This window comes from Tupaia chinensis, unplaced genomic scaffold (genome assembly GCF_000334495.1).
Source record: "Tupaia chinensis unplaced genomic scaffold, TupChi_1.0 Scaffold000706_1, whole genome shotgun sequence".
NCBI lineage: Eukaryota > Metazoa > Chordata > Mammalia > Scandentia > Tupaiidae > Tupaia > Tupaia belangeri.
Genome location: NW_006160229.1, coordinates 3,798,891 through 3,822,518, shown reverse-complemented (window position 1 = coordinate 3,822,518; position 23,628 = coordinate 3,798,891).

Below are 23,628 nucleotides of genomic sequence, written 5' to 3'. Positions count from 1 at the left end.
ACAGCAGAACTTATTTTCAAAATCAATAGAGAAAGGAATTAAAAGGCACAGAGATGTGGATGTCTTAGTATAGATATATTTATGTAGGTATAGAAAACTTAGGTTCCACAAGTGGGCCTAAAGGATACTCATTTACCAAAGCAGTAAGAAATGGGCTGGTGAGAGGTGTATGAGTATTAACGGGAAGCTGACTGGTTGTTCTCCTTCGTAGGCCAGAGATTATGGTAGTTGAGGCTGACAAAACTGAGCTCACTAATAATAAAGATAATAGGATTCTGAAATAATCAAATAATTAAATAGTAGCAAGCAAAGTAAACAACATTATCGTAATGAATGTCAAAGTCAGAATAGTATCCAAGAGAGACTCAGTCATTAGAAAACTATGGAAATGATTAATAGAATATAGTGTTCCTGATGGAAGATAGATGAACAGCCACATATTACTCAACCTATATAATTAAATGTCATAAAGTTGATGTCAGCTGGCCTAATAAAAGGGTATTATTATTATTATTTTTTGCCTATTTTCTAGATGTGGGCCAGGTTTCTGACTCAAAAACTTTCAGGAAGAAACTGGTTTTGTAAGAGGAAGGATCCTAGAATAGTATGATAATGTATTACTGTACTGATTCCTCCAGTCCTTCTCCCCAAAAAGGCCCACACTGGAAAATTGGAAAATTGCACACTGAGGAAATAGTAATATCCAAACATTTTGAAGATGAATAGATACATTGTTCAAGTTAATATTGATAACTGTTGCTCTAATCAGGACCCATTTTTAGAGAGGGGATGTATGTTGGTCAGATAATCAGTGTATTCCTGGCCCAGTCTGGAAAACAGGGAGTACACAAGGACTAGGGATTTACCCATTGATCATTTCTATAGCTACAAATATATGACTAGAATGGACATATGTGGTAGCTGGAAAAACTCTTATAAAGGCAAGAGCTCTCATAGGAAGGTCAAACAGAAATCTCTAAAATATTCTTTCTACTACTACACTTGACAATGGCAGGAAAGAAAGAATCCCATGTAGTTTAGCAAAAATGAATTGGAAGAAAAAAAGCACCACACTTCATGACTCAAATAAATCAGAGCTGATGGTTCACATTATATCTCCATTTAATTCTTCTATCTGGCCTCTGCAAAAAAGCAAAGGCATACTAGATAGTGAGAGTAGACACTAACTTAACCCAGTAGCAGCCCTAGTAAAGGAAAAATGCCTTACCATTGGTCATCAAGTGGACATACAGTTGGAATCATGTGTCAGGAACTGCTTCCTATTGGTCCCACTAAGTCAAAAGCACTTCATCGTAAGTTGGAGGTGGCACATGAGGAATCAGGCACAAACAGGGCCAGGGAGCACAAATGAGAAGAATGAACCAGTGGGCTAGATGTCGATGCTTATTATTATTATTATCCTTTCTTTCAATGCATACTTACAATCACATAGAAAATCTCATGATTAATGGAGGTAGAAAGTATCACAAGTTATCGAGGTATGTAGGGCAAACCAAAAAAGACTACAGTAGATCCTCATTCAGCAGTGGCCTTGATATATACAATGGGGAGAAGAAATTTTCCCAATGGGCAGAGTTTTGAGAGATGTACCTTGTCACTCACTCTGTGTGAAGAGGACAGTAGCTCAAGATTAGAATACATATGTGGAAATATCAATAGTGACAAGAAATTTTGTTGGTAAGAAGCCTGGAAAAAGAAGGATTAGAAGGTTGATATCAGAAGTTCTAGGACAGAGCCAGGATAGATAGATGGGCTTTTAGGAGTAGATATGAAGTAAAACTATCTTTGTGTTGCATGCTGAAAACCAGCGGAGAACTAGATTCCAGAAGAGACATTAAACATCCAAGTAAATGGAATACTTTGGCCAGATCATGGTAGTGAATCTTTGTCATTGACCACCTCAGTGCTGGGAAATAGTCACAGGAAAGGACCATATTCATGGGCCCCAAAGTGTGAGCTTCTACTTTACCAAGGTTTATCTTGCTACTCTGCTACAAATGTCAAACCTGTGAGAACAAATTTTGAATCTTTAATATGGCATCAGTTCTCTAGGAGACCTACTGGCTTCTTGATGGCAATTTGACTATGTTCAACCCCTTTTAGTTTGACATTAACTAGAACCAACATGTATTCTTTGGGAACTGGGTAGTGATGCAGTAGTGGGGCATGAAGATCTGAGAGGCAGAACCACATGGAAAAGTTCCTGGTTTACATCCAGAGACTGCTATCATTACATACTATAACACCTAGAAACCGTTGGTCTGTTGAAGGCACCCGATTGGTGACCAAATCATGTGAGGCTGTGCACCATCTTCCAGGCTTCAGTTTACACATTTTTTTAAACCATTTATTTCTTCTGAAAGACAAAGAGAGAAGGAAAGAGGGAGAGAGAAACTCCCACAAGGTCTTGAATGTACAATCTATCCATCTTCACCCAACCTCAAGTCATGGGTGGGTGTGTGCTGAAATACTCAGGGAGGCCTTTGGACATGAACCTGGAAACTTCCCATGTGAGTCAGCTTCACAGAGTGCTTTGTTACCACTGTGCCACTGTCCAGCCCCTTATATGTTTTCTTTGGAGACATATATTCAGATCCATTCTCCACTTCCTTTAAGAGTTTATTTATTTCTTACAGAAGAGACATAAACCTGCAGACTTTCCTATGTGGTTTCAGCATTGTGGAGACTTGTGTTACCACGGCAGTGCTAGAGCTGGTTATCTCTCATATTAAAAGTCAGTTATTGTTTTGTTATTGTTATAGAGTTGAGTTCCTTATGTATTTTGGTAGATACATGGTGTACAAATATTTTCTCCCATTCTTGAGGCCAGCAGGTGGCGTGGTGGTTAGGGGCATTAGACTCTCATATGGCTGACCATGATTTGAGCCCTGGACCCAGAGATTTGCTTTCTCACTTTCCAATCTCTCTCTCTCTTTCTCTCTCGCTCTCGCTCTTGCTCTCGCTCTCACTCTCTATCTCTCTCTGGTCAAAATAAATATATAAATAAATAAAGCTAAATAAAATAATTTTTAAAAGTCTAAATTGAAAATTATTTTCTTCCATTCTGTAGGCTGTCTCTTTACTCTTATTATTACCTTTGTTGTGCAGAAGATTCTTATTTTGATGGAATCCCATTTATCTATATTTTGTTTTTATTGCCTATGCTTTTGGGGCCATGGTAAAAAACTATTGCCCAGATTAATGTCATGAAGCCTTTTTGCTGTTTTCTTCTTGTAGTTTCATGGTATACATAGTTTGGGGTCTTAAGTCTTTCATTAATTTCAACTTGATTTTTCTATACGGTGTGAGATAAGGGTCTAATTTCACTTTTTTGCATGTGTATATCCAGTTGTCAGAACACCATTTATTGATGAGACTGCCTGTGTTCTTACTGTGTGTTCTCAGCACATTTGTTGAAAATCAATTGACCATAAATGTGTGTTTTTCTAGGCTCTTTATTCTATTCTATTGGTCCATATGCTGTTTTGATTACTATAGCTTTGAGGTATACTTTTAATTCAGAAAGTGTGATTTTCCAGTTTTAGTCTTTTTGCTCAAGAATGATTTGGTCATTTGGTGTCCTTTGTAGTTTCATATGAATTTTAGAGTTTTGTTTTTCATTTCTGTGAAAAAAGTCACTGAAATTTTGATAGAGATTGCATTGACACTCTAGTGCAACAATCTCATTGAACTGAAGCTACAGCTGATGCACTTTAAAATTCTTATGCCAAAGAACCCACAATAAAGAATATTTGTCACCATTTTGGCAGAAGTATTTGAGTCTGATCATAAAGAGAGTAGATAGAGCTACTGTCACATAATTTGGAAAGGGAAGAATATGTGTGGTATCTTATGACTCACCTGAGCATCTCTGGGTACTATCTTTATTAATTTTGAAGATTAATGGAAAATGCAGGAATCATGGCTTGAGAAAGATATGGTGATCAGTCATGGATGAGGATCTAGGTCATGTCATCAATAAATCATCTATACTGGCAGAGGAGCTAGTTGTGGTTGAGATGAATCTAGAATGGGTAGTAGAAGAATAATGTATTAAACATTATTGTGGCTTTGAGTCCAGCTGCAGCAGCACTGTCTATAGTTTACCCCATTAATGTTCTTACACGTTTATGCAGGAATAGAGGCCTAAGAGAATTTTAGAGGAGTCATTTCCAGAATTTATATAAGGTAATAGATCTGAGATTCGCTATATGTAGACCGTGGCAGAAGGTGGACTATGCCATCAAGCTCACTCTCAGAAGTAAAGAACTCACACCCCCAGTAGTGGGAAGTGCTGCTCAGTTGTCAGTCCTATATAAGAAGACACCTGAAGAAAACTGCCCAATTTAAGGTCAGGCTTACTCTCTTGTGTTCAACCTGCACGCAATATCTGATAGATGACTGGCTATGAAGACCTGGTACCCCTGGCACAACTCAGGGCAATCTAAAGGATTATATCTGTTTCAGAGCTCACAGTAAGGTTTAGCTGCACTCTTTCTTGATATTTTATCATGGCACAACTTCTTTTTCTGTCCAGTATTGCTTCCTTTCCTTTATGTCCCCACAAGTTTCAATCTCAAGAGCACTCCCTAATAAAATTCCTACAAGACTGACAAACATATTTTCAGGTCCCATCTTCAGATAACTTTTCTGTATGTCTCTGGTGGTATGTGTTATGATTTTTAACAAGTTCCTGAATGATTCAGATGCAGGTGGTCCCCTTACCATATTTGTGGAAATACTGTCCTCCAGACTGTTTTCATTGCCTCCTTTCATTCATTTGGTGAGAGAGGGATCCCCCACTCTAAATATTACATTCAACATGAGACATTCAGCAGTGGATGGATGAAATCAAGAAGAACTTCATTAATCAAGTAGATGGAGCTCAGACTGTGGACAGTGGTAAACTAACTGAACCTACATGGGAAGTTTTTTTTTTTTTTTGAGAGATTTTCACTACAGGGCGTGCGCGCTCGCCAGACAGAGAGCGACATAGAGACAGAAAGCGAGAAATCACCCCCCAGGGGGGATGGTCACGCCACAATCCCTTCTCCTCCATTCTCCTCTCGGGATCTTGGGCACGCACGCACACGCGCCCGGCGTGAGTTTTTTAAGCCACCCGAACCACGTGCGACTACATGGTAGTCCAGCAACATAGCCATTACGCTAACTGCTGGTTCCCTACATGGGAAGTTTTGAGGTTTGTAGTCCAGGGCCTATCTATTCACACTGGGCAGGCAGGCACATGTGATTGTTATCCAGGCTGCCTGCTACTGGTGGTGGATTTTGCCATGAGGAACTCATTGAGGGTACCTGTCCTTTTCTCTCTCTCTCTCTGTCTGTCTCTTTCTCTCTCAGAAGAAATAAATGAATCAACTCAAGATAAAGGAATACAGCCTTAGAAGAGGACACACAGGGCCACAGGTGGTTGCACTTGGTAGAATGAATTAACTGCAGAACAGGGGCTATAGGGCAGTGAGACACAATTAACATGGGAGGCTGTTATTGGCTAATATAGCAAAAACCTCTCCAAAAAAAGAAATACAATAGAACATGTTCAATGTGTTTGCTGGAGAAGTGTCAATCTGTACTCAGCACATGGAGACTTTCAGAACTAGATTGACTGTGTATGAGGACATAACAGAGGGCTATGATAAGTTTGGCACGAGATCGAGCTGGCTGACAATCATCTCTCCCTTTATATTAAGAGCTTTATTTCTACCTTCAAGAAGCCCATGTAAAATTCATAAGATCCTCTTGCACACATGAGCTACTGGTAGACGGTTTTCCCCCATTGCACTTCCTCTCCCTGTTTGTCTGTGTAGGCAAGCCTTGAATGTACAGCCTTCGGAAGTCATTTGCATTCACCAGCAAAATAATAGTTCAGAAAGAAAGCTCCAGATTATATGCGCTTATGTTTCATTAAAAAAAAAATCTTATCTAACTTTACTTATTCTTATTTATTTATTTTTATTTGACCAGAGAGGAACAGAGTGAGAGAGAAAGAGAGAGAGAAAGAGAAAATGAGAAAGCAAGCTGCCCGGTCTGGGACTCGAACTGCGGTCAGCCATGAGGGAGTCCAGCACCCTAAACCACCACATCATCTACTGATGCCATCTTTCATTCTTTTTTTGTTTTACCCAGGTTGATTTTATTTATTGAAAATAAAACACAGATATAGGACATAAGACTATGAAGTAGAGATTTCTCTAATGAGGAAAACACTAGTTCATAATTACTAGGCACAAAGGTTCTATTTGATTCCCCCAAACTCTTCTGACAAGCAACATACATATCTTTCTGTTATCTGCAATGACTGAGCTGGTGAGAGCGATGAACGTATCTCTTGACATTTGAGAACTGCTCAGTTGTCCAGAATTCTTTGTAGTTGTTAGAGCTAATCAAGTGTCACAGCTAGGCAATGGTGTTCTCTTGTAACAGACAATCTCACAACACCCAGCATCAAATAAAGTTACTTAGTGACTGTGATGAAATGAAAACAAAAACATCACTGCACCATTTTATCTAAGCAGAAAACAAGTAGAATGTGCCCATCATCAAACACCCTTCTCTCCTATCTCATTAGTGATTGCTGCTTCATTACTATTTTCATGGTTTGGTTCCCTCTAGGTTGTCCTCCTTTTAGATGAGGTTTATGAAGCTCTCGAATCTTAACATGGTTTATGTTCCCTGAAAACATCAAATCCAGAGAAAACCTTGTTTCCCTGATAGCTCCCTCAGATTTCCTGACTGAAGCAAAATTCTGTATGAAGCACTAACAGCCTCTTACATAGATACCCTCTCACTTCCCTAAGGTGTGTGCTCTTCCTCACTATAATGAACAGGCAAATCAATTGTTTCCATCATAGCTGTGCTCCTGCAGGTCTCTGGCTGGAGAGTTTTGACACCTGAATGCCCCACAGATTGGATATTAAATATGGATAAGGCCTGATCCCTTGTCATTTTTTCTGACTTGGTAAGGATCAGATTCCTCAGGTTCCTAAGTGTACGCCTTTGTGTGCAGTCTCAACTGATATTCAGGGATTCACTGGAGAGTGTGACACCTGAGCCATTGCTCTGAATGACAGCACTAGGAAGTGCAGTAAAGATAGATTTTGAGTCTTAAGAATATGAATGAATTATAGAGTGCTAGAAAAATAAAGGCTGTATTAGAATTTTTTTTTTTTTTTTTTTTTTTTTTGTAAGAAGCTGGGTTAGAGTCTCAGGTCAGAAGCAGCTACATTAGAAGCCTGGTCTTTAGTGTAGAAAGGTACCTGCTAGACTGAAAGTCTTACTTCCTGGCTGCCAGAGTGGAAAAGATGAATTCCCTGACTCTTATACCTGCCCTGGGTTTTAAAATTCTTGCTGATTCTGTCGTTTCCAGGGTGATGTACTCTCAACTCCTGGACTGGAAAACTACTCCTTAGCTTTTTGTGAGGTCTCTCTGTTCCTTTTGCTTGATTCTGATTCTTTCATGAAGACTTTTCCATCAGATGAAACTCACATCTCTTCATTCACTCTAAATTGGAGTCTACTGCATCCTGGAGAGGAGCAAAGATATCAGGGCAAAAATAATCTTGAAAGTCTCATTCAGGGCCAGCCTATGGCTTGGTTCCAGTGGCTGAATCTCACATGGCTGGACTGGCAGCTTGAATCCTGGAGCTGCAGCTCAAAGAACACACCTGGCACATGTGCACATGTGCCCCCAATCCTGAAGGGTAGAAGAGATGAGGAGTAAAGGATTATGGCATGACTCCCTCACTGCTCCACCCCATGGTCCCCTCCCCCCATCTGTTCATGTCCTATGGCAAAGTTCAAAGCGTTTCCTACAGATATAGTGGTTAAACACTTTTGCCCTCATATTGAACATATAACCTCATCATGTCGCATTTCCATCAGAAGCACTGAATAAAAATCTGAAGTTCAGAGACGTTGAGAACTATTTTATATAAGCCAGTGAGCTTTATATTACTAATAACTGGCTATATCTTTTTTTTTCCTTCTTTTTTTAGGGAGAGAACTTTGCTGTAGGTTGGGTGGGTTTACTGCGAGACAGAGACAGAGAGATAGAAAGCAAGAAATCACTCCCCCACCCCTAGGAGGGATTGCCACACTGCAATTTCTTCTCCTCCATTCTCCTCTTGGGAGTCTGGGCATGCATGCACACGTGTCCAGTGTGTTTCAAGCCACTGCGTTTGGGAATCAAACCGTGGTTGGCCATGTGAGAATCTAGTGCCTTAATCATTACAACACCTGCTGGCCCCAATTGGCTATACTTCTAAAATGAAAGCAGTAAGATATCTACTTGTGTCTGTCTGCATATTTACATATTTTTGTATGTTATGCATATGTGATAATATTCTACCTGTAATTAGTATTGCCAACTAATCCATAAAATTGCTAAAATGGGGGGACCAGTAGTTAGCGTAATGGCTATGTTGCTGGACTCCCACGTAGTCGACCGTGGTTCGTGTCCCGGACCCGGTGGCTTAAAACTCACGCCGGACGCGTGTGCATGCGTGCCCCAGATCCTGAGAGGAGAATGGAGGAGAAGAGATTGTGGCGTGGCCATCCCCCCTGGAGGGTGGTTTCTTGCTTTCTGTCTCTCTATGTCTCTCTCTATCTGGCGAGCGCACGCGGCCTACAGTGAAAATCTCTCCAAAAAATAAATAAATAAATAAATTGCTAAAATAAGTCTATTCAAACTGACTTAGGGGCAAATGTGTGCTATATAAGTAAATATTCTAAAACTCCCTGAAATTTAGAAATTTTCCTATGCCTTTCAAGGTCATGTGACTTGGGAAATGTTTTGATAAATATTAATTTAACATTGTTGGGGCATAATAGCCACGATGTCTTCTGAGTTATCAGCATAAATAATCATGAGCATATGTTTTTATTTACTTGTTTTACTATTCAAGTAAATTATCATTGCATATTATAACTTATAAAGGTCATAAATCCAATCTAAGAAAATATACAAGTAGAGATATAGTAAAACCAATTTCCAAAGATCTCTTTCTACATGTATATCAAGTAGAGCAATAAAACAAAGAACCAGGGACCAGCAGTTAGCACAATGGCTATATCACTGGACTTCCATGTAGTCGACCGTGGTTTGAGTACTGGATCCAGTGGCTTAAACTCACGCTGGGTGTATGTGCTTATGTGCCCAAGATCCTGAGAGGAGACTGGAGGAGAAGGGATTGCAGTGTGGCCATCCCTCCTGAGGGGTGATTTCTCACTTTCTCTTTGTCTCTCTGTATCTCAGCAAGTGCCTGCTAGCCTATAGCAAAAAATATCTCTTAACAAAGCAAAACAAAACACAAAACAAAACACTGACATACAAAACTACCATACAATCCAGCAATTCCACTCCTAAGTATCTACCCAAAGGATAGGAATATGCTCAGTTGGAAAAGTACTTTACCATCCATGTTTACTGTGACATTTTTCACAATTGCTAGAACATGAAATTAAGCCAAATGGCCCAGAACAGTTGAATGGATTAAAAATGTTTGGTACGTAACCAGTGGTGTAACTGTTACATAGCTGGACTCCCACATAGTCGACTATGGTTCGAGTCCCAGACATGATGGCTTGAAATTCATGCCAGGTGCACGTGTGTGTGCCCAAAATCCCAAGAGGGAAATGGAGAAGAAGGGACTGTGGCATGGTCATACCCTTGGGGTGATTTCTTACTTTCTGTCTCTCTCTGTCTCTTCTGTGAGCATGAAAATTTCTCTCTTAAAAATGCCAGTGGGTGGCATGGTGGTTAAGGTGCTGGACACTCCCACATGGCCTCCCACAATTTGAGTCCTGGATCTAGTGGCTTCCTTTCTCACTTTCTTTTCTCTTTCTTGCTCTGGTCAAGTTAAAAACAAAAATGAATGAATAAATTAAAAAGTTAAATAAATAATTATTTAAAAAAGAATAAAAAAAAGGTGCAGCACATAAACACTATGGAAAACTACTTAGTCACAAAAACAATGAAACCCTGGAATTTGATTGAGAGTGGGTGAATAAGGAAAATTTAGTGCTGAGTGAAGCAGGTCAGACTATGAAAGAGAAGCATTGTATGTCCACACTTAATATATACTGAATGTCTGCACTCTATGACAGAAACTGAATGACTAGAAGGTATAAAGGCCTGGAGAACAACTGTAGATACCAGAGACAGTATGGGAGGAGTGGTGGGAGGTAGGGAATCAAGGGGAGAAAGAAAGAAGCAAAGCATTTAATGAAGACAAAAATGGAAAATTATCCATGGATGATAGTGTATATGATTATTGTCTTTGATTAGACTAATGTACAGTGCATTTATGCTGGGAAAATTCATTTTGTATGCTGTAAAGATGAAAAGAAGATAAAAAAATCAAAATAAAACAGAAAGTTTAAGTTTAAAAAAAAGGTAAAATGTGGTGGTGAGTCCTGACTGGGCCTCTTATCTTGGAGAGGCATGTTTTTAAAAAAGTTTATCTACTTATTGAGAGTTGAGAGAGAGTGTGTGTGTGAATAAGCAAAGAGAGTGTGAGAATCTGCTGTCAGAGTCTTTTCATAACAGGCCTTCCCCCAAGTCTTTGAGTCAGAATTATATGTGTATCCATGGGTGTTTCTAGCCTGTTTAGGTCAAACTAGAACCAAACCCAGGGCATTACTCTTTGGCTACAATGTCACCAAGTGTCATCTGTTCGTGTACATTTGAGTTGGATCCATGTTTTTGCAATCATGAATAATGCCACGAGGTTTTGATTTCCTATATTTCAGTTTCATCTCTAACAATTATTTTTGATTCTTTTTTTTATAGTGTCTATTACTTCTCTCAATCATCAAAGGACTTCCTTATCTCCTGGAGCATCTCTTTTCTCTTGCATCTTCTGGAGTTCATTGTCTCTTTATTTTTGAATCTCATTTAGTTTTGTCACTATAAATATTCTGAATCGTTTATCTGCCATTTCTATAAATTCCATAGTAGTGACTGGATGATGAGGAATTGAATTTTCCCATGGGAGAGAGATATTTTCTTGGTTTCTCATAATTCCTATGCCTCTGCAATGATTTCTAGTAATCAGGTGAATTATATGCTTCTTTCTAAATTCTTCAAGTTAATTCTGAGTATTCAAAAGTGAACAAGAAGAGATGATACGTGTTTTCTGTGCTGCTCTACCTCCCTGATGCTCACCCAGCAACCTGCACTGTTGTCTCTGGACTTGGATAATACAAAGTCTTCCAGTTTCTAGAAAACAGGTGCACTTGGTGCTGAGCTTCTAAGTTTCAACCGAGAAAGAGAGAAGGGATAGCGAGGGTGCTTCAGGAAACACTGAAGTCTGAGAATTCAGGTGCATGTGGCAGGGGTTGAGCCACAGTCTCTCTGCAACTCACTGTCCCTGGCCCTGAGTGCTACCAGGTCCATTGGTGGGGTGAATGTCCTGATGGCATGGGGACTAGGGCAAGATAGGTTTCTCCAAGTCCCAATGAACACACCTGAGAGTTACAAGGCATGTAGGGGAGGGGATGAGCCACACTCTGCAGCACCCTCCCAGCAGCAAGCTCACCATGCAGCTCACTGTGCAGCTCACGTGCAGCAAGACTAAGGTGGATGTGCCAGTTTCGCTGGGGCATTGCAAGATGGTCTTCTCTAAGTCCCAATGAACATGTAGGGGAGAAGATTAAGAGACTTTTAGGGGGCCGTCTTGCGTTGGCGGGCGCCGCTGCTCCGGGGGCATGAGCTCCCGCGCCCCGCGCGGCTTCCGCCGGGCGCCCCGCGCGGCTTCCCCCATCTTTCATTCTTAATGTCAGAAGCAACTGGCTTTTTTCCCTGTTTTTAAAAAAATAATTATTTATTTAACTTTATTTATTATTATCCTTCAATTTGTCAAGAGAGAGAGGGAGAGTGACAAAGCAAGCCACCAGGTCTGGGACTTGAACCACGGTTAACCATGTGAGAATCCAGTGCTTTAACCACTTCACCATCTGGTGGGCCCAGAAACAACCTTTTTTTTTTTTTTGCCTTAGGGTGAGTGTGCTCATGGGAGATAGAGAAAGACAGAGACAGTGAAGGGGAAAGTGAGAAATCACTCCCCCCAGGGGGAATGGCCTTGCCACAGTCTTTTCTCTTCCATTCTCCTCATGGGATCTTGGACACGCATGTACACGTGACTGGCATGAATTTTAAACCATTGGGTCCAGACTCAAACTGTGGTCAGCTATATGGGAGTCCAGCAACATAACCACTATACCATCTGCTGGCTCCAAAGCAACTGTTCGTAATGAGTTACACTGAGGCAGGGACTTGGTCGCTGTGGGCCTTTTTCCTCTTTACAGTATCTTTTTTTTTTTTAAGAGATATTTTTGCTGTAGGACATGTGCAATCACCAGAGACAGAGAGAGACAGAAAGTGAGAAATCAGCCCCCTAGGAGGGATGGTCATGCTGCAATCCCTTCTCCTCCATTCTCTTCTTGGGACTTTGGGCACACATGCACACATGCCTGGCATGCGTTTTAAAGTGCCAGGTCCGGGACTCGAAACACAGTTGACTACATGGGAGTCCAGCGATGTAATTATTATACCAGCTGCTCATCCCTGTGCAGCAGATCTTGATGTAGCTTTAAGTCACACTAGATGACAAAGAGGTCTGAGGCTATATTTTCCATCCTGATTCAGATGTTTTGTTTCTTTATCCCAAACTTTTAGGCTATATTACTGTGCTAAAATTTCAAAGTTAGTTTTTGAGAAAGGCAAGTCAGCATTCTTGAAATGTCTGACTGGTATACATGCAACTCTGCCCTTCAGTCTTCTATGGAAACAGAAGCACTGCTGGAATCCTAGATTCCACACCAATTACAACTGGCTCCAGTGGTGCCTAGTCATCCCTTGCTAACCCCACACCCAGGACTACCTGTGGCACCAGCAACATCAGCATTGCACACATGAACAAACTGCTTCCTCTTCCTGACCAATGAACCCAGGTATAATCTCAGGGATATGGACCTTTCTGTCTTTGGATGTTGGGAGAAGTGAGTATGAAGGACTTGCCTGATGACAAATCTCATTTTTGCTCCCGTCATCCATGATCAAGCTGCACCTGACGGCTGTTCACCAGGGAATGGTACAGAAGGCTGTTGTGCTTAAAAGCTAGGTAACTTGACATCAGAGAGAGTGTTACATGAAATAATTTCATTGTAGGGTTTGTTATGACCGCATTAATACGAAGGGCATATAGCCATCATATCCATTGGGCCATCAGGCAGGCCTGGTCCAAAAAACCCTGCTAGGTCAGGGACTACATGGGGCTGACCTCTGTCAAAGCTGCCCAGTGCAGGACAACTGCTTCACCCCTTCATCATGGGCAAGGTGGTATTGTGCCCTGATCCTCAGCATGATCACTCATGTTCACCTTCTACCTAGCCCTGATGCCCATTTTCAGCACGTTACTGATTAGTCCCAGGTCTGATCAAAGACAAACTTTCTTCCAGAGGCAAAGGCAGTGAAGAAGAATCCCAGGCAGCAGATGATGGCCTTCATAGCTCCTGCATCCTCTGTCTTGCTGGGCTCTGGTAAAAATTCTAGGTTTCATTGATCTGACCTTGGACTCAGACAAGAACAATGTCTTCAGAGTCAAGGAATAATACTAAGAAGTTTAATGTGGCACTAAATTGAATCAAAATAGGAGTTATTTATAGATAAAGGAGCATTAATGTTTCATGTAAAGCAACATATATTTTTAAAGTTACAAATGTATATAGCTACATAGATGTGCTATGTTGACAAGTTAGGTTTGTTGTAAGCCTAAAATCACAAGCTGTGATTTCCCTTTTCAATTTTTTTTTTCTTAGAAAACTTCTATTTACAAGGTACCAGCAGATGGCATTATTGTTACATCACTGGACTCTCACATGGCCAACTGCAGTTCGAGTCCTGGACCCAGTGGCTTAAAACTTACACCGGGCACGGGACCAGCAGTTAGCGTAATGACTATGTCGCTGGACTCCCACATAGTTGACTGCAGTTCGAGTCCTGAACCCGGCGGCTTAAACTCATGCCGGGTGCATGTACGTGTGTGCCCAAGATTCTGAGAGGAGATTGGAGGAGAAGGGATTGCACCATGGCCATTCCCCCTGAGGGATGATTTTTCGCTTTCTGTCTCTTTGCTCTCTTTCGGGCGGGCGCTGGAGCCTATAGCAAAAAAAACCTCTCCAAAAAAAGAAAAACAAAAAAAAAAACCAAACAAAAAAACCCACTTACACTGGGCGTGTGCGTGTACAAGCCCTAAATCCTGAGGGAATGGAGGAGAAGGGATCACAGTATGGCCATCCAACGAGAGGGGTGGATGTGTGTGATATCTCATTTTCTGTCTGTCTCCAGCAAGCACATGTGTCTTATAGCAAAAATCTCTCTAAAAAAAAAGAAAAAAAACCTTTCTATTTATAGTAAATGCAGTTAATATGTAAATAATGCACATAAATAATACACATCTCTAGAATGTTTGTATTCAATGTATGTATCCCGACAACTTGAATGAAAAAAATATCCTGTATCTATGGATATTTTGTTATAAAATGAACAGCTAATAAAACTAGAAACTGTATGGCTGCCAAAACTCATGAAAATACTATGTCCATTAAATTCTAAAATAGTATTATTTTAAAAAAAGAGGTAAGTAAGTAGGCCAGAGTAAGAGAGAGAATGGAAAATGTTATGCTGCTGGCTTTGAAGATGAAGGAAGAGGACTGCAAACCAAGCAATGCAAGCAGCTTCCAGAATCTGGAAAAGATGAGGAAATGGATTTTCCCATAGAGTTTCCAGAAGTAACATAGCTCTTATGACACCTTGATTTTAGTCCAGTAATACCCATTTTGGTCTGACCTCTACAAGATAGTGGATTTATTGTTTTACTTTTTAAAAGTTTATATATTTATTTCTCCTGAGAGTGATAGTGAGAGAGAGAGAGAACAAAAACACCCCCAAAAGGGTCTTAGGCCCAGCCTCAGCCAGTTCTGTATCCTGGGCATGAGTGTGCATGGCATAATCTGGCAGTTCCCTAGACTTGAACTAGATACCATATGGGAATGCCTCATAGAGCATCATGTTTTTCTAAGTCACTAAATTTGTGGTAACCTGTCACAGCAGCAATAAGAAACTAATTCAGCCCCCAAATATTAAAGCATGAAGGCTTCAATAGTCTTGCCATAATTGAAGTTCTTTGATCTACTTAAGAAACTGGTACTTTAGCTGGGTAAGCTGAGGATCTAACAAATGCTTCTTAGAGATTATTCCAGAGGATCTGGCCTTCTGCCTCTGACAGTGAGTCTATTTTTTTGTTATGCATGTGATACTATGTTCAGACCATTATCACATACATATTTTAGTTTTTTGCCAAAGAGCACATGCACTTGCCTGCAAGAGACAAAGAAAAGGAAAGTGTGAAATCACCCCTCAGAGGGAATGGCCACACATCAATCTCCTCTTAGGATTTTGGGCCTGCCTGCATTTACTCCCAGTGTGATTTTCAAGCTGCCAGATCTGGCATTCGAACCACAGTCAGCCATATGGGAATCCAGCACCTTAACCACTGCCACCTGCTGGCCCCAATTATCATATATTTTAAGAGCATCTTCTCTGTATCTGGTATTGTGTTGAGTCCTCAAATACGACAATGAATCATACATAATTCCGCCCTTGAGAAGCTCCCAGTCTCATATGAAAGCCAATTATGTATGCTGAGCATAAAATTACATTAGTGTGATAGTATGCCTCAATAGAAGCAAGCTCAAAGCCCAGGGGAAGAGATCTACCTCAAGCACTATCCTGTCAGAGAATGCTCCTTGCGGGAGGGAAAATCTAAGCCAAAAGTTTAATTATGGGCTGGCAATAGGGAGCAATGTGAGGAGGAAGAAGGATAAAATGAGAGTAAAGGGAAAGTAGAATTGCCCCTAAGTACCAAATCAGTTGCAGCTCTGGTGTGGGAAAAATGTTTCAGGTTTAGCTCAAAAGGAGTTTCTCATTTTCATAACAGAGTATTTGTCCAACTATTTGTACCATTCTAGGAATGGTAGGGAGTTGGAGAGAAATAATCAAATTGGGATTATTGGAGACTAGACTAAGTTTTTATTATTTAGACAAAACTAAGTCTTGATTATTCAAGAATATTGATGGTAAACAACAGAAACCAACTGTGGCTAGGTTAACTAAGAAGGAATTTATGGGGAAAATGCTAGAAATCAATGGCAATGCTGACAAACCAGGCTGGAAGAAGCGTCAAGTGAAACTCAGTGGTCAGTGGCGCAGCCAACATTAGAACGGAGTGTAGACCCTGGGCAGTCGACCACTTTACCATGCTGTTCAATGTATGGTAGAGTAGGGTATTCTGGGTTTCCAGTTAAGGTCAAGGATGATAGGAAATGTGAAATTGGTTGGCTATAGTCACTCTGAGGGGTTCTTTAAGCTGAGCTGTTTAGAGATGATTTGTGAGTGACAGGGCTGCACAGTCATAAGTGTTCATCTATTGTGAACATCTAAGGTCTCACTCTATGAGCCAGATTGTTAGGGTGATGCTCTGACTGCTGCTGGAAGTAGAGCTATTGCTCTGAGTGCTGAAACAGTCTCCCAAATGCCCTTATTTCTTTGTGCCATTTGCTTAAGAGACTGAGAACATCTGACTGGTCTATCACAGGTCATATGCCCTTGACCTAGCCCCATGGCAGAGAAAGTAGTCAGATGGCAAAGAAAGTGTCAACCATGTCTATTAAACTTGGATCAAGTGAGCCTAAAGAAACTATTCCAACTCTTGCTCCTAAAACCCTTTCTGTAGCAGTGGCTTTCAATGAAGATGAAGATACTGAACCAGAAGAAATGCTTCCACAAGCAAAGCTCAGGATGACAAATACAGGAAGGGATACACCAACGTCAGCCAGACCAAACTCCTTCAATAAAGGAAAGCGTGAGTTTTCTGATAACCAGAAGCTATGGGAGTGAAATATAAAATCTCATCTTGCAAAAGTCTGGACCAAGACAATTAAATAATGTGTTTTGAAATGGGGGTGTGGGGTGGGTGTAAAGCTAAAAGGAATCATTTCCTTTTCGAAAGACTGGTATAAGACTATCTTCGGAGCTGCTGTTTTTCTTTCTCATTTTCTTTTTAAGATTGAGTGGTATGGGGACCAGCAGTTAGCGTAATGGCTATGTTGCTGGACTCCCACGTAGTCGACCACGGTTCGAGTCCCGGACCCAGTGGCTTAAACTCACACTGGGTGCATGTGCCCAAGATCCCAGGAGGAGAATGAAGGAGAAGGGATTGTGGTGTGGCCATTCCCCCTAGGGGGTGATTTCTCGCTTTCTATCTTTCTGTCTCTCTCTGTCTGTCTGACGAGTGCATGCACCCTCTAGCAAAAAACCTCTCCAAAAAAATAAAAAAAAGATTGAGTGGTACAGAAATAAATGGGAGTTTGAAATTACAGGTAATTTATGTTTTAAATACACATTTCAAGACATTACTAATTTTGTAATTTCATGTGATTAGTTTCCAAAGTTACAAATAATAAATTAAAAAAGATACCTTTTTAAGAATTGTCTATTTTTTTAGACAGAACTTTTAGTACATTAAGTGGGAAGCAAAAACTTGCTGTTTATTTAAAACTGCAAGCAGTTACTCTTAACTCCGTCATTACCTAAACTGTCTTGCTCCCAGGAACAGCCTTATAGAAAGAGAAAGAGTATTGTATTGGGAGGAAAATGTTACTGGACTATCGACAGAAAGTAAATTCAGATAAAATACAGCTTTTCTTTTTTTTTCCTTATGGGCATTTGTTTTGTTTCCAGCATCATAAACTAGGTATTGCATTGCTATCAGTGGATATAGAAGCTAAGCTCTTTTGAAAAAAATTTATGTAAATTGAATATTTGAAATAGCCTACATTACCTTAATGGGTCTTGCCTACCTTCATTAGTTTTCAAAGAACAACCATTTGCTACCAAAATAAATTAGTATTTTTGAATGTGCTTCTATTGGTTTGATTTATTAGCTAGTTTCTGTAAGCATTGCCATCAGAATTTGAGACAAATCATAAGGATGCTGTGTCTTTTAAAATACAAACCACCACCAAAAATGTCCATGTACATATACATTGTTTAAGCATTTGGCTATTTTGTTTTTTTAAAAGGAATAAACACCAAAAAGAAAATTTAACATTGTATGAGGGTGCACAAACAAGATGCACTTTCTATAACTTTGTGGAAGTATTTTAAGTTACTAACTCATGAAATCCAATATGAAATGAATTTACCACAGGATGTCAGCACACTTACATGGCCTATTTTACATATATATGTATTGACCAGTGGCCTCTAGAAAAGCACACTTTAGGTACTGAAAATGGAAAGAAAATGTGTCTTCAAACATATTTTATGGAATCTCTCACCACATATACTTGTTCGGTTTGTGTACTGTAGGGTGTTTGTTTCTGTTTTTTTCTCTTGTATATGATTTTTTTAATGTGACAGTTATATGCATCTTTAAAAGCATGATCCAGACTAAAACATACAGTGTATAATGATTTCCCTGAAAACTCCTGCAATATTAAATTTGGGGGCAGCTTCAGACTATTACATTGGTGGTAACTACTCACTGAGCTTAAATAGATAATAAATCCAGAGAAGTAGGCTATGTATATTCCTAACACTTTGTTCACTTGCATTTACATTTAGAATAAGCCCCAAGTAAAACAATGGAAATGTATATAGAACTATACATGATTTAATTATATCGAGATACATGAATTTAACTTTTATGTAGGCAAACTGCCCGTTTTTGTCCATTTTATTGTGTTTTAAAAGAACATTCTTTTCCTACATTCTTTTCTTGACCCAAATGAAATATTAACCTAAGGTCAAGGTGGGAAAAAAATGACTGAGATGAATGTCTTTACTTAAGTACCAATAAATTTGCCAAATTCAAAAAGAACAAAAAAACATGGGCTTTGGAGTCAGACAGGTTAGGGTTGTTTGAATTACTGGTCTGCCCTTTATTAGCTGTGTTTTCTTGAGCATATTGCCTAACCTCTTGATCCTTAATTTCTGCATATATAAAATGGTGATAATTATAATATGTACCTTGCAGCATTTCTGTGAGGATTAAATTAAAATAATAATATGTAAAGAGCTTAGAATAGTGCCTGGTGTATGTCGAGTGATTGTTAGCTATTACATTGTTATTATTAATAATGCTTTTTCTTTTTCACCTGTTACGTAAAGCATAAATGAATTCCTTCCCAGTACCTCCCTCTACATCAAATCATACCACCTGGGTGTCCATAAAGAGTTAAAACTGGTTAAAATAACAGAGGTGGTTTAACTATGATGCGCCCTTTTTTTATTTTGAGGAAGCAGGTGGGCATAGCTGAGAATACTTCAGTCTTAATCAGCACAGGGTGAACAGTTTCGCTCCTTGTCATCCAATTGAAGAAAGAAGGTTGGCACCTGCTCCAGAGGTCTGTGTTTTCCTTGGTCACTGCCATGTTCACCAGGCCAGAGATTAGAAGACAGCTGTCAGCTTATCCTCGTTGCTATGGTAACAAGAGTTCTTGTGGAATCCATTGTTCATGGAAAATGTTCCAATCTCTTTCTCACGGGGGATGAGGCCAGTTGTCCAGCCAGTGGTTCTGGGCCACAGTGTGAATGCCTGAGGGCCTGATTAGGGTCTGGAATAGGGACACCCTGTGGTGTAACCCACTGGTCAAAGCACATGAAGAGGATCTTTTGGCCAGGCACACCAGAGAGCAGATGCAAATTCTTCTGTTCAAAGTAGCCAGTGTCAAATCGTCAACAGAGGAGGAGTCTAGCAAAAGATTATCAGCAACTTGAGGACTATTGACAATCAGTTGACAGGGACAGTGACTAGCTTAAAGTGTGGGAAGGATTTGCAATGCAAGTTTCTCTCTTTTCCCCAGACTTTGTGATTCTCGAGGGCAATCTGGTGGGGTTTTTTTGTTTTGTTTGTTTGTTTGTTTTGTTTTTGTTTTTGTTTTTGTTTTTCTCCTCATGTGCCTCCTCAATTCCTAGTACATAGTAAAAGCATAATGATTATGACTTGGAGATAGATTCTCTGAATTTGAATCCCAGCTGTGCCACTGACTAGTTTGAACTCATGCAATTCATTTAGCTTCTTTGTATTCCAGTTTCCTCATCTGTAAAATGAGGATAAAAATATTTACCTCACAGAATTATTTTGAGGTTACTGTATGCAAAACACTTATAGTAGTACTGTGTACACATAAAGAACCATAGAAGTGTTTTCTGTTGTTATTATTATTATTTTCAAATTTAAAGTAATTAGTATGGCACACAGAGATATTTCAGACAGAACCTTCTCACTTAGCTCTGCAGCTCAAACCTTCCTCCAATCCATGCTTTCCCTAGATATACTGTGATGTTTACCAATTCCAGAGCCCATCTTGCAGATTTTTGCTCCCATGCCTCTGCTCACTCACTACCTCTTCCTAGAGAGTCTGTCATATGAACTTTAACTTCTAAAAGTTACGTCAAGGGCCATTTCCTCCAAAAAGTGCTACCTCTTTTGTGTTGCTGTTACCTGTATGTACAGCTGTCAAAATACATAGGACACCCTTTGATCTGTCTTTGTGTACTTATCTGTCTGACCAGTAATGTATGAGCTACTCAAGACCAGGTCATAATTTATCTCTGCATTACAACACTCAGCACAGTGTTTGGTATGTGTTAGGTACTCAACATATTCTTACTACATGAACAAATGATGGAAGGAAACAAATACATGCCTTCAATGAGGCTGAAGATACTGCTGAGATGATTAAGAAAAGTAGGGAAGTTGGCCTTTGACAGAGACTCTTAATGGACTTGGTCTTTCATAGGAAATTTTTCTCTTCTGTAGAAAGTACTAATCTCCATTAGGATGAGGAGAATGCATCTCAGGCCTCTTCTCATTAATGTCAAATGATGGAAGGAAACAAATACATGCCTTCAATGAGGCTGAAGATACTGCTGAGATGATTAAGAAAAGTAGGGAAGTTGGCCTTTGACAGAGACTCTTAATGGACTTGGTCTTTCATAGGAAATTTTTCTCTTCTGTAGAAAGTACTAATCTCCATTAGGATGAGGAGAATGCATCTCAGGCCTCTTCTCATTAATGTCAAGAAAGTCTGAGAGATCTTCAGGCTTCTAGAATTGGTTATGCCTTCATAGGCCTGGAAATCTCTCTCTTAACCATTAGAGTACTGTGGGCAGCTGCCAAAGCAGTGGCTGCCACCAGTACCTCTGAACATCGTTGGCTCTGGAGTATGTTAAGTGACTAAGGATCATGGGCCTGTCATCCTCATTAACTTTGCTCAGTGGCACTATTTTTCTTGGGTGAGGCTTATGCTAAAGTCAAGGTAATACTTCACTTACACTAAAGAATAATCTGATTTGAGTTTATAGGTTCCTTAATTCACAGACTCAAAGGGATATGTACATTCATGTGGTGGATTTGTGTCTTGTGCCCTTTGAATATTTTATCAGTCAAGAAACAAAATATACATTCATAGAATTTAGTTGAACATCACTGAACAAAGATATTAGTCATAGAATTATGGTCAGGGTTAAGGATAGGTCACAGGATGCTTAAGCACCTGGGAAGTCTGTCCTTCCATTCCTAGGTCTTGAGGAACAAGTCAAGAATGTAATCATCAGAACCTGGAGAGAACTTGGAGCCATGGAAGAAAGGCTACCAGGCAGGGTTTGTGACCTTTATTGAATGTAGTCACTGCTCAACCTATAAGGGAGGTGGAATGAAAAGTGGATGGGAAAGAAGCACTAAGTAGCGTTGCCAGATTTAACAAATTAAGTTTAATTAAATTTTAGAAGTTAAGTTTGAATTTCAGAGAAATAATGAGGACTATTTAAAGTATATTCCACATAGTATCTGATACAGACTTACAAAAAAGAAAAAAAGGGGGAACCAGCAGTTAGCATAATGGCTATGTCGCTGGACTCCCATGTAGTCGACCGCGGTTCGTGTCCCGGACCCGGTGGCTTAAAACTCACGCTGGGCACGTGTGCGTGCGTGCCCAAGATCCCGAGAGGAGAATGGAGGAGAAGGGATTGCGGCGTGACCATCCCCCCTGGGGGGTGATTTCTCGCTTTCTGTCTCTATGTCTCTCTCTGTCTGGCAAGCGCATGCGCCCTATAGCAAAAACCTCTCCAAAAAAAAAAAAAAAAAAAAGGTTTATTGTTTATCTGGTATTTCAATTTCACTCAGCATCTTGAATTTTATCTGGTAACCCTAACTAGAGATTAACCAGCACAGAGATGGTTTTATTATGGGAGTTTGTGAGCAAATTATGGTTTTATTACTCTAGATACCTTTCTGTGTATGTCAGCAAGGATGGAATTACATTTTTGTATGTATCAGAAGAGTTGCTCTCTGAATCCCATCCCCATTCCGGTATAAACTCACTAAACCAACTGAGGTGAATGGCAGCCTCTCAGAAGCAACTTGCTAGATTTCGGTGAATATGGGAAGGCTGCCACATGTGTGGCATTTCAGCCAAGCAACGAATAGGTGGCAGTCTTGAACAGTTTATCAAAGGGAATAACATTTTCTCTTTGAAAATATATCAGTGACAGTGAATGGGAGAAATCCACATAGATAACTGAATATGAAAGAAGATATTTTGATTATTTCTGATATGACTCAGGATTGACACGTAGTACTATAGTGAGACTTCTGTTGTTTTTAATGAGTTTTTTTTTCTCTTTTCTCAGTTATTTTTAAGCTTAGAATGAACTTTATTCTTGACCTGCCAAGTAGTTGTGCTAAAAAACAAAACTCTGTCCTAGATTCAAGAAGGTGGACAACCTTGCCCTGGCTTCATAATGGGGTAGACTCCTCTAAGAGGAAGCCTGGCCAATAACGTGGAATTAACTCAATAAACCTAAGTATGTACCATGACCAGGTATTGAACTAGGTGCCTAGAACTCATAGAAGAATCAGGCACAGCTACTTTCCTCAACAAACTTACAACCTTAGATGGAAAAATGACATAAATTAATCTAGCCAGCTGCTTTACGTGCATTATTTCATTTAATCTTCACAATAACCCTATTGGTAGATGCTATGATTATCTCATTTTTCAAATGAAAAAATGTAGGCTAAGAGAAGTTAAGTGACTTGTCCAAGCTCACACGCAGCTAGTCAGTGGTAAGGCTGGGATCTGAACACATATAAAAATAATAAGATATGTTAATATAAGTGCTTTCGTTTGTTTTAGACAGGGGCTCACTACATCACTATCCTTTTCCCTTAGTCTCTGAATAACTGGGACTGAAGACACAAGCTACCATGTCCAGCTTCTGGAGTATGGTCTCAGCTTTTGGAGTAGCTCTTTCTCAGAAAGAGGGGACAGTATAGGCATAAGAACCTATTAAGAGAACATTGCGGGACCAGCAGTTAGCGTAATGGCTATGTCGCTGGACTCCCATGTAGTCGACTGCAGTTTGCATCCCAGACCCGGTGGCTTAAAACTCACGCCAGGCACGTGTGCGTGTGTGCCCACGATCTTGAGAGGATAACGGAGGGGAAGGGATTGCGGTGTGGC